The sequence below is a fragment of the Maylandia zebra genome, linkage group LG14 (genome assembly GCF_041146795.1).
Source record: "Maylandia zebra isolate NMK-2024a linkage group LG14, Mzebra_GT3a, whole genome shotgun sequence".
Lineage (NCBI taxonomy): Eukaryota > Metazoa > Chordata > Actinopteri > Cichliformes > Cichlidae > Maylandia > Maylandia zebra.
This window is the reverse complement of record NC_135180.1, coordinates 870,895-884,793: the sequence shown is the minus strand read 5'-3', so window position 1 is coordinate 884,793 and position 13,899 is coordinate 870,895.

Genomic DNA, 13,899 nt, shown 5'->3' with positions numbered 1-13,899 from the left:
AATGACCTCGGACAAGAAAGCCTGTTTTTTCTGTTGTTCAATACTGAAGAAATTTTAACTTTATATGCAGAAGATTGTAGAATATTTTTAAGGTTATCTGCTATAAAAAGCCAGACCAGGAAAATCTCCTTCATGTTTTTGTCACGGCTAGACGGTCCTCACCGATCGCCTTGCCAATTTTGGTGGTGTTTGTGTGTACTGTGTCGTGTTCTCCTCTCCATCCTGTGCATGTGTTTTTCTGCTGGAACATGTTCCTCCGGAAGCCGTGGCACGGAACGGCAGCTGACCCGAGGGGAGTGTCCTGAGCTGGAATCGTCGCACCTGTGCATAATCACTTCGCCGGCTACAACTAATCTGAAGCAGACCTATTTAACAGTGCGGTCGAGTCACAACCAACGCTGGAACGTTGAACTAAACCGGGTAGCGTAGTCGCGGCTAGCATACTCAGTTTGTGAAGGAGACAACGTTTTTGTTACTGTGCGTGTGCTTTTCTCATCTGCCTCCAGGATTCAGGGATCGGAGGAGGAGCGGGCACAAGGAGATGTTTTGGATTGTCACTGCACTGTCACCGCGGGGAGAAGTCACCGTATCACTGCACTGCCCTTTCTGGTTTACAGACTCGAACTGTTGACTCACCTTTTCACTGTGAATAAATTCACTGTCACTCTGCAAGGAGTCTCACACCTGAGTCCTTTAACCCAATTCCCCATGACAGTTTTTCTGTTTTATTCTCAGTTACTTTCACACAAAGGCATCTGCTGTGATGTTCACAATTCTGATGAAGTCAGTGCTGATAAATGATCAGAATTATAATATTTCTGACTGTCTGAGGCTAAGTTGAATCGAATCAGGACTTTGAAAACCAGAATCGAATGGATTTTAGAAATCAGTGATGATACCCAGCCCTAGTGAGCAGCCTAGGCACGACAGACGTGGATGTAGCTGTAATAGGAAAAGAACTATTGCTAACTTTTCTGTTAAGGCCTGATCCTTCTGAAATTCATAGCCAGTGCTCTGACACGGTGTCATCAATCTTTGAATGCTGAAAAAGCACAGTGTATCCAGAAAAACACATTATATTATATCAATTATTAGAAAATTTGTGTGCGCCTAACTTTTGTGCCGGTACACCCATGGCAAAAAGTTATTCTGGAGCCCTGGTAATATAAAAGTATTTTACAGTTTTGTACTGTTTTTCTTGAATACCATTAAATTTACGTAAATATATTGATTTTACTTTTCAAATGTAAATTAACGTAAAATCACTGTAAATGTAATAAAACATAATTTTCTTGTTTTTTAAATATATTTGTCTGTACATGAGCATATTTAGATTGTTAAAATACATTCACAAATGTATCATAATTTCACAAATGTTTGTCTGTTATTTGAAAGCTTGAACTGTTAAATTCAAATGTCATGCTGTGGAAAACCTTCCACCTACGGGTGTTGGTCAGAGGGGAATTGTAAAGCGCTTTGAGGGTTGCAAAAAGCGCCACATGAATGCAATCCATTATTATTTAAACCAGCTGTTAAATGTATATTTCTGTACATTTAAGTATTATTATTCATATTGCTGCATTCATTAATTCAGTAATTTCATTGTTTAATCACATTAAAATGTTCCTAATTAATGTTTAAAAGCACGTGAAAATGGAAGAATCCCATTAGGGCAAAGGGTAAAAAGGGTAAAATTAGGGCAACAACCTGTATTGTCATTACTGAAAATATTTTCATGGGAAAGTTATTTTCTGTTATTTTATTTTGGCGCCCAGCTGCCGGGATATTACTGTTGTTTTAGGATTTATTTTTCAGTGTGGACGAAGGCCGTGTAGAGACTGAATGGCCCGTAGCGAAGGGCCAGACACCCCACAGTCCTCATACACTGAAACCTACGGAGGAGCGTTGAAAGCTTCCTTTGATAAGACATGGTGCGATTTCAAAATTGTGCATCAACATTTGTTGTGTGTCTCAGTTAAAGGGAAAAATGCATCAACATTTGAAATTCATTTCTTTCTAAGTGAGCAAACGTACAAAGTGAGCAGGGATCTAATAATTGTTTCCCCCACTGTAAACGTTCCATTAGAATAATGAAGCACTGTGTTTAAAAGATAATGGGGCCTGATCATTTCATACTTTGTATATGACAATGATTTTGAGTTCATTTCTGAATTGAACAGGGAGCCAGTGAAGAGAAACTAGAATATCAGTATAGTACTTACATGGCAGCGTGGATCAACTGAACACTTTTCAGGGAGCGTCTACAGTACACTGACAATAATAATTAAGTTGGTCAGCTTAGAGCAATAAATGTATGAACTCGCTTTTCAGCATCATTCTGAGATATTAGCGTTGTAGGGTCTTTGCCTCACAATATTAGGAATTGGATTTGTGTTATCTGGCTTCATGGGTAAATAAATCTGGGCATCATGATATATATATGTAGGAGATGTATGTGTGCTATGCTGTTTAATGTAAAAATGATTGGTCCCAGCAGAGAATCCTGTCAAATTCCTGAATACTTTATGTGGGTAAAGACGACTCCCAGTTTACATTTGCAAACTGGAATCTGTCAGATAGATATGATTCAAATCACTGCAGCTGGATTCTTTTAATACCAAATGTGTGTTCTTATCTCGCAGGAAAATAATGTGGCTAACGGTATCGAACGCTGCGCTGAGGATCTAGCAGGACAAGGGCAGCGATATCACCACTGTCAGCGGTGATAGGTGTAGAGCAACAAGCTTCTTCCAGGATAAATGAAAATCTTTTAAATCAGTGAGATGTCATTTCTTCTCCAGATTACAAGTAATCTGCTTTAGGGAATGTGGTTGTGCTACGACACTGTTGTTCGTCTGGAAATGAATGCCTTAAATCAAAAGTGGTTACATGTAACACTACTGAAGGGATAAACAACTTCTATTGGAGTAGAGTTCAGCTGATCCAAAATGCTGCAGCAAGAGTGCTGACAGGGACTAGAAAGAGACAGCAGATTTCTCCTGTTTTGGCTTCCTGTTAAATCCAGAATTGAATTCAAAATCCTGCTCCTCACATACAAGGTCTTAAATAATCAGGCCCCATCTTATCTTAATGACCTTGTAGTACCATATCACCCTATTAGAGCACTTCGCTCTCGCTCTGCAGGCCTACTTGTTGTTCCTAGAGTATTTAAAAGTAGAATGGGAGGCAGAGCCTTCAGTTTTCAGGCCCCTCTTCTGTGGAACCAGCTTCCAGTTTGGATTCAGGAGACAGACACTATCTCTACTTTTAAGATTAGGCTTCAAACTTTCCTTTTTGCTAAAGCATATAGTTAGGGCTGGACCAGGTGACCCTGAATCCTCCCTTAGTTATGCTGCAATAGACGTAGGCTGCCGGGGGATTCCCATGATGCACTGGGTGTTTCTTCTTCACTCACTATGTGTTAACAGACCTCTCTGCATTGAATCATACTTGTTATTAAGCTCTGTCTCTCTTCCACAGCATGTCTTTATCCTGTCTTCCTTCTCTCACCCCAACCAATCACAGCAGATGGCCCCGCCCCTCCCTGAGCCTGGTTCTGCTGGAGGTTTCTTCCTGTTAAAAGGGAGTTTTTCCTTCCCACTGTCGCCAAAGTGCTTGTTCATAGGGGGTCATATGATTGTTGGGTTTTTCTCTGTATGTACTACCTTACAATATGAAGCACCTTTAGGCGACTGCAGTTGTGATTTGGTGTAAATAAAAGTGAGTTTTATTGTGTTGGCGCATGGCATTGAAAATAACAGTGGAGGAATTCATCCTTGATCTTGGTTACAGGACTACATCTAGTGCAAAGACATTTAAAATCCCACACTGCTGCGTAGAAAAGATCATATGATCCACAAATCTGCTCACCTCCAGGGTCTAAAAGGCAAAGTGCTCAGAAAAGAATATAATGTTCCTGAGAAATGTCCTCCTTCAACACCAACCCCAGTAAGACTGTTTTCCCAGTGACTTGTCAGTTTACATCACCAGTGAATGTAAATGAAAATCTTCTCTTCTTCATCAATGCTGCACTTTATCGAGAACAGCCGATAAAATGTAAACAAGGCACTTTTCCATGTAAGAGGGAAACGGACTCTGCCATTCATGTTGGGAATTATTGACACAGTGAATCAATCCTGTTTGTCTCTTGAATCAGCGCCATCTCTTTCATCTTTATGACAGTTTGGCACCGCGTAAGTTTGCATGGATTCCAAGACCTTCACAATTATATACTTTTGAAATGACATCATGTGCCCTTTAAACACAGGACTGCCTCCGTGTAAGTATTCTGTGAAAGGTCACGACTGCTCTATGATCAGTGACTGTTAATAATTATTAATAATTGTTTTTCTTTAATAAAATGTTTCATCTATGAACAACGTTTGTGGCTGATACACTGTAAAATTAGTTAAGAAAACTAACCTATTCAACAGGGAGTGTGTGTGTCACACAGTGGAAATTTGTGTTTTTATGTTTTATCAGTCTGTGTGTTGGTACATAGTGTTGATTTTATTTGCATGATTTTATTGTGATATTTATATTGCATGTTTGTTTATTGATATTTATATTGCATGGTTTTATCCTCATATTTATATTATGTGTGTTAATGTTGTTGTACCATATTCCTTTAATCCACTGTGGACTAAACAGACAATTGTAGGCACCTGTGAGGTGGGGGCGTTCCCCAAGGTGGCCTATCAGCCGCCAGGTTGACCTGTTAAAGGGGATAGTGAGCGCAGAGACAAGAGAGCGACGCACGAAAGGTGAGCAGGAGAAAAAGGAACGCGTGTGAGCACGTGTGTTGAAGGAACTGCTGCCTGACTGTGGGGCGCCGCGAGTCGTTCGACTGTGCGGCGACGCGCTGTCAGGAGGAGACAGGTCTGCGACAGGAGCCCCCTCCTTGTTCCTCTGGTCGCCGTGGTTTCCATCCCGGAAGAGGAATTCCTGTTTCAGATAAGGACCATTCGCCCATGTGTGGCTGGACTGTGGGATTATGGGACTGTGGGGGGGTAATTTTAGCATATGGGAAACATGTTTTTAGCTTTGTTTTAATAGTGTATGGTTATTTCTGCCGGCAGGGTTTTTTAGAGCGTTGAGAACACTCTTTTTATTGTTTACGGGGGATTTTAACTTGTATTTGTGATTCTGACTGTGTTTTTTATGGAAATAAATGGTTTGTGTTCAAAGTTTAGTTTCTGTGCCCTGAGCGCCGACCCGCTCGCTCCCTTTCCTCTTGTATGTGAACGGACTTGGAGGTGAAGATTTAGGTCCACCAGACTTAGCGGCTACATGTGGTGCCTGTGGATGTCAAGAGCTCGAATTCACTCTCAGAACAAGTCAGAATAATTGCATACAGCTTTAGGAACCTAACAGCTGAAGGTGTCGAGCACAATTATACACAACTGTACAGTCATGGAAAGACAAAAGTACACTTTAAATGGTAAATGGACTGCTTCTTATACAGTATACTCTGTGCAAAGAGTATAAAAGCACTCTTGTGCTTACTATGTAACATTCAAACTGAATGTGGAGGAACGTACCCGAGGGATAAATGAAGTTCTGTCTATCATATATACTCTCATGGATGCAACTCAGGGTTGGTATCTTGCCCAAAGATATGATGAGTACTGGATGATCTGCTCTACCTCCTGCACCTTTTTGGGCCTCAGATTTGTTGGCAATCGTTTACGCAAAGCACTCTTGAGGTCCTGCCACAGTGCTTCAGTCTGGTTGAGTTCTGGATTTTGACGGGGCCATTGCAACACCCTGATTCTTTTGTGTTTTTCAGCCCTTCTGTTGTAGATTTGCTAGTGTGCTCGGGATCATTGTTCATTGACTCTAAGGTAATTTGGTATACAGAGAAGTTCATGGTTGACCTACCTGTTGCTGCAAAACAAGCTCAAGTAATCACCGTAATCATCCGGTTATTGTGCTCGATGTTGGCATCAGCTGCTGTGTGTGGGCCAAGATGTTGTGCTTGGCATTCGCCTAACTTGTGGTTTGTTCAGATGCAATTTTGCAAAACTATGCTTGTTGTGTTCTTTTTAGGAGAAGAGGCTTTCTCTCGCCAGCCCTTCCAAAACGAGCCAGATGACATCAGTCGTTTGTGCTGTCATGAATTTTAGCATTTAGCATGCTGACTGAGGCCTGTGGATTCTGAGACATCGGGTTTGCTGCTGGTTCATTGCCTTGGATGGATTTGCTGACAAGTGTGTGGAGTGTTTGCCCCCTGTGAATAATCGTTCCTACTGTACGATGATGCCTTGTTTCTTGGCACAGCGTGAACACACTCCTGAAACTACCAAAGCTTCTGATTTTATAGAGGTGTTCTCACTAATGAGTAATTTATCAAGCACACTTGATCAGCAGAGGCTGGCTCCCATTTACCCTCTTAATTCCCAGTAAGGATGTACTTAGTTTTTCAAATGCAGCTGAAATGAGTCAGTAGCAGTTTTAGATAAGGGCGACACGGGCGGTTGCCTGGGGCCTGCATCGGCAAAAAAAAAATGCTCGTTCTCATGCTTCCCCAACGTCAACCAGCGCATACTGGGAATAGCACAGGCACCGATCGTTTTCCTATCGCCCATTTGCTGGGAGTAAGGGCGCCCTCCGTTTGCGAGGTGCGCCTGCTGCTTGCGGCTCAGAGAGGAGAGGGCGGGGCTGCGGGGGATTCACTGACTGGCTGGAGCAGCATCTAATAACCAACTCGCAAAATAAAACAAAATAAAAACAAACCAACAAACACGAAAACACCAGACATTGTCCCCAGACGCCTTAACGCCCACTCACATCCTGAGTCATCTGATCTCAGGAATTCGCATGATAAGGTGGGGCCAGGTTTCACAATGAGCTCACCCGAAACTCTGGCTGATTGGGACCCACACCCAGTTTCACACCTTTCACATCAGGGGGTCCTTTTGTCCCTCTGTGGGGGAAACTCCCACTAGGTTTAAATCTGGGACTCTCCACCATTTGACCTTAGAACTGAAGAAGCTTCTCGGATGAGAGGTGAAACGTCTTCAAGCAACTTAAAGAAGTCCAGACGCTTTTCTTTGCAAGCTACTTTGACCAGACATCATGATACAGACTTATAATTTGCACCGATGTTTTTTCGAAATTCTACACGAAAAGTGACCGAGAGCCCTCGGTGCGCCTGCGCGCTGCTGAAGTCAAAGTAAACTTTATTGTCATCTCCGCTACAGACAGTCCAGCATATAGAGAGACGACGAGGCTCCAGTTACAGCAGTGCAAGTAAACAAACAACAAATATAAGAAGAGTAAGAAAATAAATATACACTTTAGGACCAGGAGTAAAGGATCAATAATAATTTAAAATTTACAGTTTGATGATTTAAAGTCTCACACAAGCCGTCGAAACGGGAGGGGCCAGCTGCTTCCAGATAGAGCACATTTCATTCATAATGATGTAAATCCAAGCCCACTATGTGTTCATGATCTGAATCCTGGGTTGTGTGAAATCCCAGAAATCAACCTCAGACAAAGTGAATCTGTGAACTAAGGTGTAGGTCTGTTAGGTTATGTTGTGGTGATCCTCGAGTCCTCGAGGAGTTGTGTTCATACTGGAGTGCAAAATTCAAACCAATGTAAGATGGACAAGAAAAGTTCAAAGCCATCAGGTGCTCAGTTTAGAAAAAAGAGAAAAGAAGAGGAGGAGAAACGAGCAACAGATGCAGGTAAGCAGATGTGTGATTGGATAATGGCAGCTCATCCTGAACCAATCAGAGTCAGAATACTTTATTAATCCCTAAGGAAATTATGTGCATTACAGTTGCTCCAAGAAGAAATGGTAAAAATAGCAACAGTAACAGACTAAACTCCAAACAATACATCATGTTACAGATTTTAATATTAATTAGTCATTGTCAGTTGTTGATTTGTCCTGTTCTCATTGTGTGATGAATTATGATGGCTGTTTGGTAGCTGTTTGCATACAATGCATACTGTCTCTCTCTCTTCATGTGTGTGTGTGTGTGTGTGTGTGTGTGTGTGTGTGTGTGTGTGTGTGTGTGTACAACAGTTTTATGTTAATGTGCAATCCTTAATATGTTTTGTGTGTGTGGGGGGGGGGTGCCAGAGGGAGTGTTTGCCCAGGGCACCAAACAGGCTAGGACCGCCACTGGACACAGTGTAACATGTCATGTTGTGTGGTGCCTCCTAATTTTAAGACCTGCTGAAGGACACGTTTTTTATATATAAAAGGTCTCTAAATAGGAAAAGATGTGTAATGAGTGCACTCGGCCTCCATGGGGTGCCATATCTGTAGAAGCTTAGACTGCAGGTTTTCTGTGGCAGGCCCAAGCAGGAGTCGGGGTGCCGGCTTTGCGTGCTGTCAAAGGCGCGCTCCAGCATGTTCTTCTAGCTCAGAGTATGGAGCAATTTTAAAGGGACTCTCTGGGCTGTTTGATACATGCTCTCTTCTGCCTGAGTCCTCCCCTGAGATAAAGCAAACTGGTACGCTCACACACTGGGAAGAAGAGGAGAGAGAATATACTGGAAGTGTCTCACATTAAAGCAGTTTTACAACACTGGTGTTGAAAGAAATCGATGTTTCCTAAACTGGCTGAAGGTCTGTGAAGACACGTTGAGGTTGTATCAGCAAGACAACAGAGGAGCAACCGCCCTTCTTTGATCCTCGGTCAGTTGTTTTGCACTGAACTGCTATTAACACTCCAGTACATGCTAGCAGGATGAGTCACCAGATAAATCATTTGCCTAAAATCAAAGGCTAAACGGCAATGGCGTGAGAAGCTCTTAAACAGTTTTCGCAAGAACACGGAGTGGAGTGAAAGTCTGCAAAAATCACACTGAGTTGTTTTACTTTCAGCAGCTAGACTCACTGATCCAAAGTAAACTGATCGAGGATCTTTATCAGTGAGCAGTGTTTCCACATGGAGTATATTTTTAAAAGGATGCAGTTTAAACTCCTTCATATGCAAATCATTTCAAACTAGTGTGCCAGCAAATGTTTCCAGCTCCCCGTCATTTCTTTATATTTCAGTAAGAAACTGGGAAACAGCGATTTATCCAGATATACTCCATGAGTAATGTTCGCTTGTGATTTTGTGTCCAGGTAGTTTTTACAGCATTTGCAGGCTGAGTGAAGCAGCTGCCAATCAGAAGCTGGTTCAGTTCTGTGTTCCCAACACGACTGACTGAATATATCTGAGCCAAGCCTCGGCAACAAAGGGAAGAAGCCAAAATACAAACAAGAATAAAAATCTTTTTTTCTTTAAACGTATTCGCTGTACCTTCTCCTCAGGTAAGGGCAGCATGTATTTGTGGATACACAAAACTAAACGAGTGCTTTCCTTACATTTCAAAGTGATAATGGGATCTCAGCTCGACTTTTAGCATTTCTGTTTTTCCCAATTTCCAAGTCAGCGTGAAAAAACTGAGGCAAAAACCAGCGTCTCTTCAGCAGAAAAAGGAAGCAAGTTTTCTCCCTGTGATACGATCTCAGACTAAATACAGGTGTTGGATTTGACAGATAAGTTGCTGCCCCTCATGTCAGTTTCCCTCGTGGGGAAACCCCCGAGACACAAACGTGTTCAGTGCCAAGAGTGAGCGAGACGGCTTTATCTGTTTATATTCTCATGCAGTGTTAATTTTAAATATGTTGTTCATCAGGCGTAGGGACAGACTTCCAAGGAACCGCTACATATGAAGATCTTACCTCATTCAGTTTATGGTCCTTTGTAATTTACCGTTGGGCTTAGCTGATACATTTTCCCATTGGTATGATAAGTAGTAAATCCACAGTATGTTTTTAACATTTTTCACTAGTCAGTCTGTCAGTTGCTCTCCCTTCCATGTAAGAATAACTCACTGATGCAATCAGCTGTGGCATTTATTTAGTGGGGCTACATTTTCATAAAAGTCCAGCTTCTCATCTGGTTTGAATTGTCAGCTTCCAAGGTAAATTAAAAAAAGAAAAAGCTGGCGTGCAGGATGCATAGTATTTATCCAGCCTCTTGTGCAATTCTCTTAATGATAATGGGTGACAAGAAATTTATCACAGTTTTACCAGCCAGTCTCTCAACTGTTCCTTCTTCCATGTAAAAACACAGTTTGCTATATTGGCCGATATCATACGGGATAGTTTTTGTTTCTGGGTCGTCATATTTCCACAAGCATGAGTTCAGTTTCTTCTCTGGTTTGAATCCAATTAGCATCCTCCGAGGAAGGAGAAACGCTGGCGTGCAGGATGCGTGGTAATCTTGTTGTGCAATGACTCATTTAATGAGAGGTGTCTCACAACAATCACTAGAGCCTAAGACCAGAAACATGCTGGAATTGTTCGAGCTTTATTCAAAATGACCTTTAAAAACAACAATGTTACAGTGGAAACTCTGATCGAATAGCGGAGGGTGTGTGCCGAGGATGACTGGGTGTGGTGGCGGCTGTTTTTAGGAAAAAGCTCACCTGCAAAAAACTGTCAACTGAGGTTTGAACGTCTCACGTTTGAATTGAGGCACTCGTTGCTGCTATATGCAGACCTCTAAAATATCACAAAGATTTTAATCAGGACTTCTCAAACCTTTTAGCAGATACTGTGCCAAGCTACAATCAAATATTAATTGTTGGAGATTTTAATATTCATGTGTGTTGGCCCTCCGATCCACTAACCAGAGACTTCTTAAGTTTGATAGACTCCTTCAGTCTTGCTCGCTTTGTGTCGGGGCCAACCCCCGAAACAGGATCGCACGTTGGATCGCGTGTTGCTGTTTTCTCTGATCGCTGTCCTGGTGTGTTTGGTATTGTTTCATCTTACCACATCGTTGTCCTGTGTTTAAACCCTCTGCACCTGAACCATTTTCTTTTTAAAAAAAGCTCCTAAGCTCTCCCCTCAGCCTTGGTACCGAGGAGATGACGTCTCGTTTTTATCACAAATACAAAACTGTCCGTGATGACATTCCTACTTTTAAAACTACGAGCTTGAAACCACAATCTGACCCATGGATAAATGATGCCTCTCCCTCAGCCAGATGAGTGCAGGAAGGCTAAACATAAGCGGAAAGAAGACGTCTTTTCTCATCCTGAGAGACAGTCTGAGCAGGTATCAGGACAAGTAAAAGCAGAAAAAGTTGATATCTTGCTCCAATGCTTGATTTTTAAAGTTCCAACATCTTAAGGATTAGGGATGGGTACCGGTGTCGGTAGTAACCAGACCGAAAAGCAGCGCACATTTCGGTGCTTTATTTCGGTGCTTTTTTTTCCTGAGCTGTAACACACTTCTAGCCAATCACTTTACGTTTCCGAGGATAGTAGGCGGGCCCAAGTACGTACGTTCTGTTAGAGCAGAGCTACAGATTAAAAATGGCCAAGGCGAAGCGGTCAAAAGTCTGGCTGTACTTCACAGCAAAAGATGCAAACACAGCAGCAACAAGTGCTTTAAGCTGATACTGTGATACTGTCAAAGGAGGTAACACCTCGAATCCGATGAAACACCTGGCGACACATAGCGTTTTTTTTAAAAGCCCAGAAATGCGCCGTATTTGATAGCTTGCTGCGAGACCTCACACCGAGCACATCTACTGCGGGTGGGTTGCCTGTTATGCAACATCCCCCAAAAACACGAAGAGGAGAGTCCTGGCCCCTAGCCCTGCCAGTGTAGCAGAAATGATGAGGATGATGATGCAGCAGCAGCCGTTCTTCTCTGCGTGAGTAGCTTCATGTTGTTCGTGTGTAATTTACGTTGAGTAGGCTAACCACGTTATTACATTAATGCATGTAAGGTGAACTAGCAAACACCATCATAGCTACATGCGGCTGTCTTCTTGTTTGATGGCAGATACTCCCTTCACCCTGGCCAAAAAGGCTAAAATGACCAAAGAAAAAGAGGGAAACAGTTAAACATGAGAGGTTTTGGACAAAGTTTGTGTTTTTCCCATTGTTTAAGCACTGCGTTACGATCCAAGATGGCGCCGCGTATGGATGCCCTGGTGCTTCAGTGCGTTACTTCTGTCTTGTTTTTGTGCATAACTTCTGTGTCTGGGCACTCCTCTGGATATTCTTACACCAGAGAAGAGCTTCTTAACCACAGGACTACAACACCTGTGGATTTACTTCCAATATTTGTCGCATCCGCGGCAGATTTACTGCAGACTCTGATCAGGAAAGTGAGACGCCGGAAGAGAGGAAAGCGAGCCGGCGCACTCGTGCGTCTGAGGAGACGTGGACTGCGAACTGCTCTTCCTGGGATCTTCCTTTCCAATGTACGATCACTCAGGAATAAGACAGACGAACTGGCCCTGATGAGAAGCATGAACAGAGACTTTGCCTCCTCCTGTGTGTTATGTTTTACGGAGACGTGGCTCAGTGAGAACATCCCGGACTGCGCGCTCAAGCTGGAGGGCTTTCATCTGCTGCGCGCGGACCGGCAGGCCTCTCTCTCTGGTAAGACCAAAGGTGGAGGTGTCTGCTTCTACATTAATAGTGGCTGGTGCACAGATGTAACAGTGATTGCTCAGCACTGCTCTTCCTCTCTGGAATACCTTTTCATTCACTGCAAACCGTTTTATTCTCCGCGGGAGTTTGCTTCATTCATCCTGGCCGCTGTTTACATCCCGCCAGATGCGGATGCGCAGGCAGCTCAGTGCGCACTCGCGGAGCAGATACTGCACATGGAGCGGACATTCCCGGACTCTCTCATCATTGCTCTTGGGGACTTTAACAAAGCCAATCTGAGCCATGAGCTTCACAAATACAAGCAGTATATTAAATGCCCGACCAGAGAGGAGAGAACATTAGACCACTGTTACAGCACGATCAGCGGGGCCTATCGCGCGGTGCCCCGCGCTTCACTCGGACTTTCTGACCACGTCATGATCCACCTGATCCCCGCGTACAGACAGAGGCTGAAGCTCTCCAAACCTGTCGTGAGGACCAAAAAACTGTGGAGCAACGAGGCTGTGGAGGAGCTTCGCACGTGTTTGGAGTCTACAGACTGGGACACAATGAAGGCTGCTTCTAACAGCTTGGACGAGTTTACGGACACTGTCACCTCCTATATCCACTTCTGTGAGGACAGCATTGTGCCATCACGCACCAGGGTGAGTTATAACAATGACAAACCCTGGTTTACTCCTAAACTCAAAAAGCTGTGGCTGGAAAAGAGAAAGGCGTTCAGAAGTGGAGACAGGGACTGCTACAGAGAGGCCAAGTACAGGTTCACTAAAGAAGTGGACATTGCTAAACATCAGCACTCTGAGAAGATGCAGCAGCAGATCTCAGAGAATGACTCGGCCTCTGTGTGGAAAGGTTTTAGGAATATTACAAACTACAAGCCTAAAACCCCCCACTCCACTGATGACTTGCTCTTAGCCAACACCCTTAACGACTGTTACTGCCGTTTTGACGAGCCATCAGGCAGCCTTCACACCTCCAACGGCCCCAACAATAGAGGCACTTTGGACACTCATTCCCCCACCTCTCCCCCCTCCATAGAGCCATCACCACCTTCAAACTGTTCACCTACAACACCCCCCTCCTCACCCCACACAAAAGAGGATTTCACACCACCTCCTCCCACCACAACTCTTCATATTCATGAAGCAGATGTGAGGAAGCAGTTTAAGAACCTGAATGCTCGGAAAGCTCCCGGCCCAGACAGCGTGTCTCCTGCCACCCTCAGACACTGTGCAAACGAGCTGGCCCCAGTGTTTTCTGGCATCTTCAACTCCTCACTGCAGGCATGTCATGTGCCTGCCTGCTTCAAGTCCTCTACCATAATCCCTGTCCCCAAGAAACCTAGGATCACTGGACTAAATGACTACAGACCCGTGGCTCTGACATCTGTGGTCATGAAGTCTTTTGAGCGCCTAGTTCTCTCCCATCTCAGGACCCTCACGGCCCCCCTCCTGGACCCCCTGCAGTTTG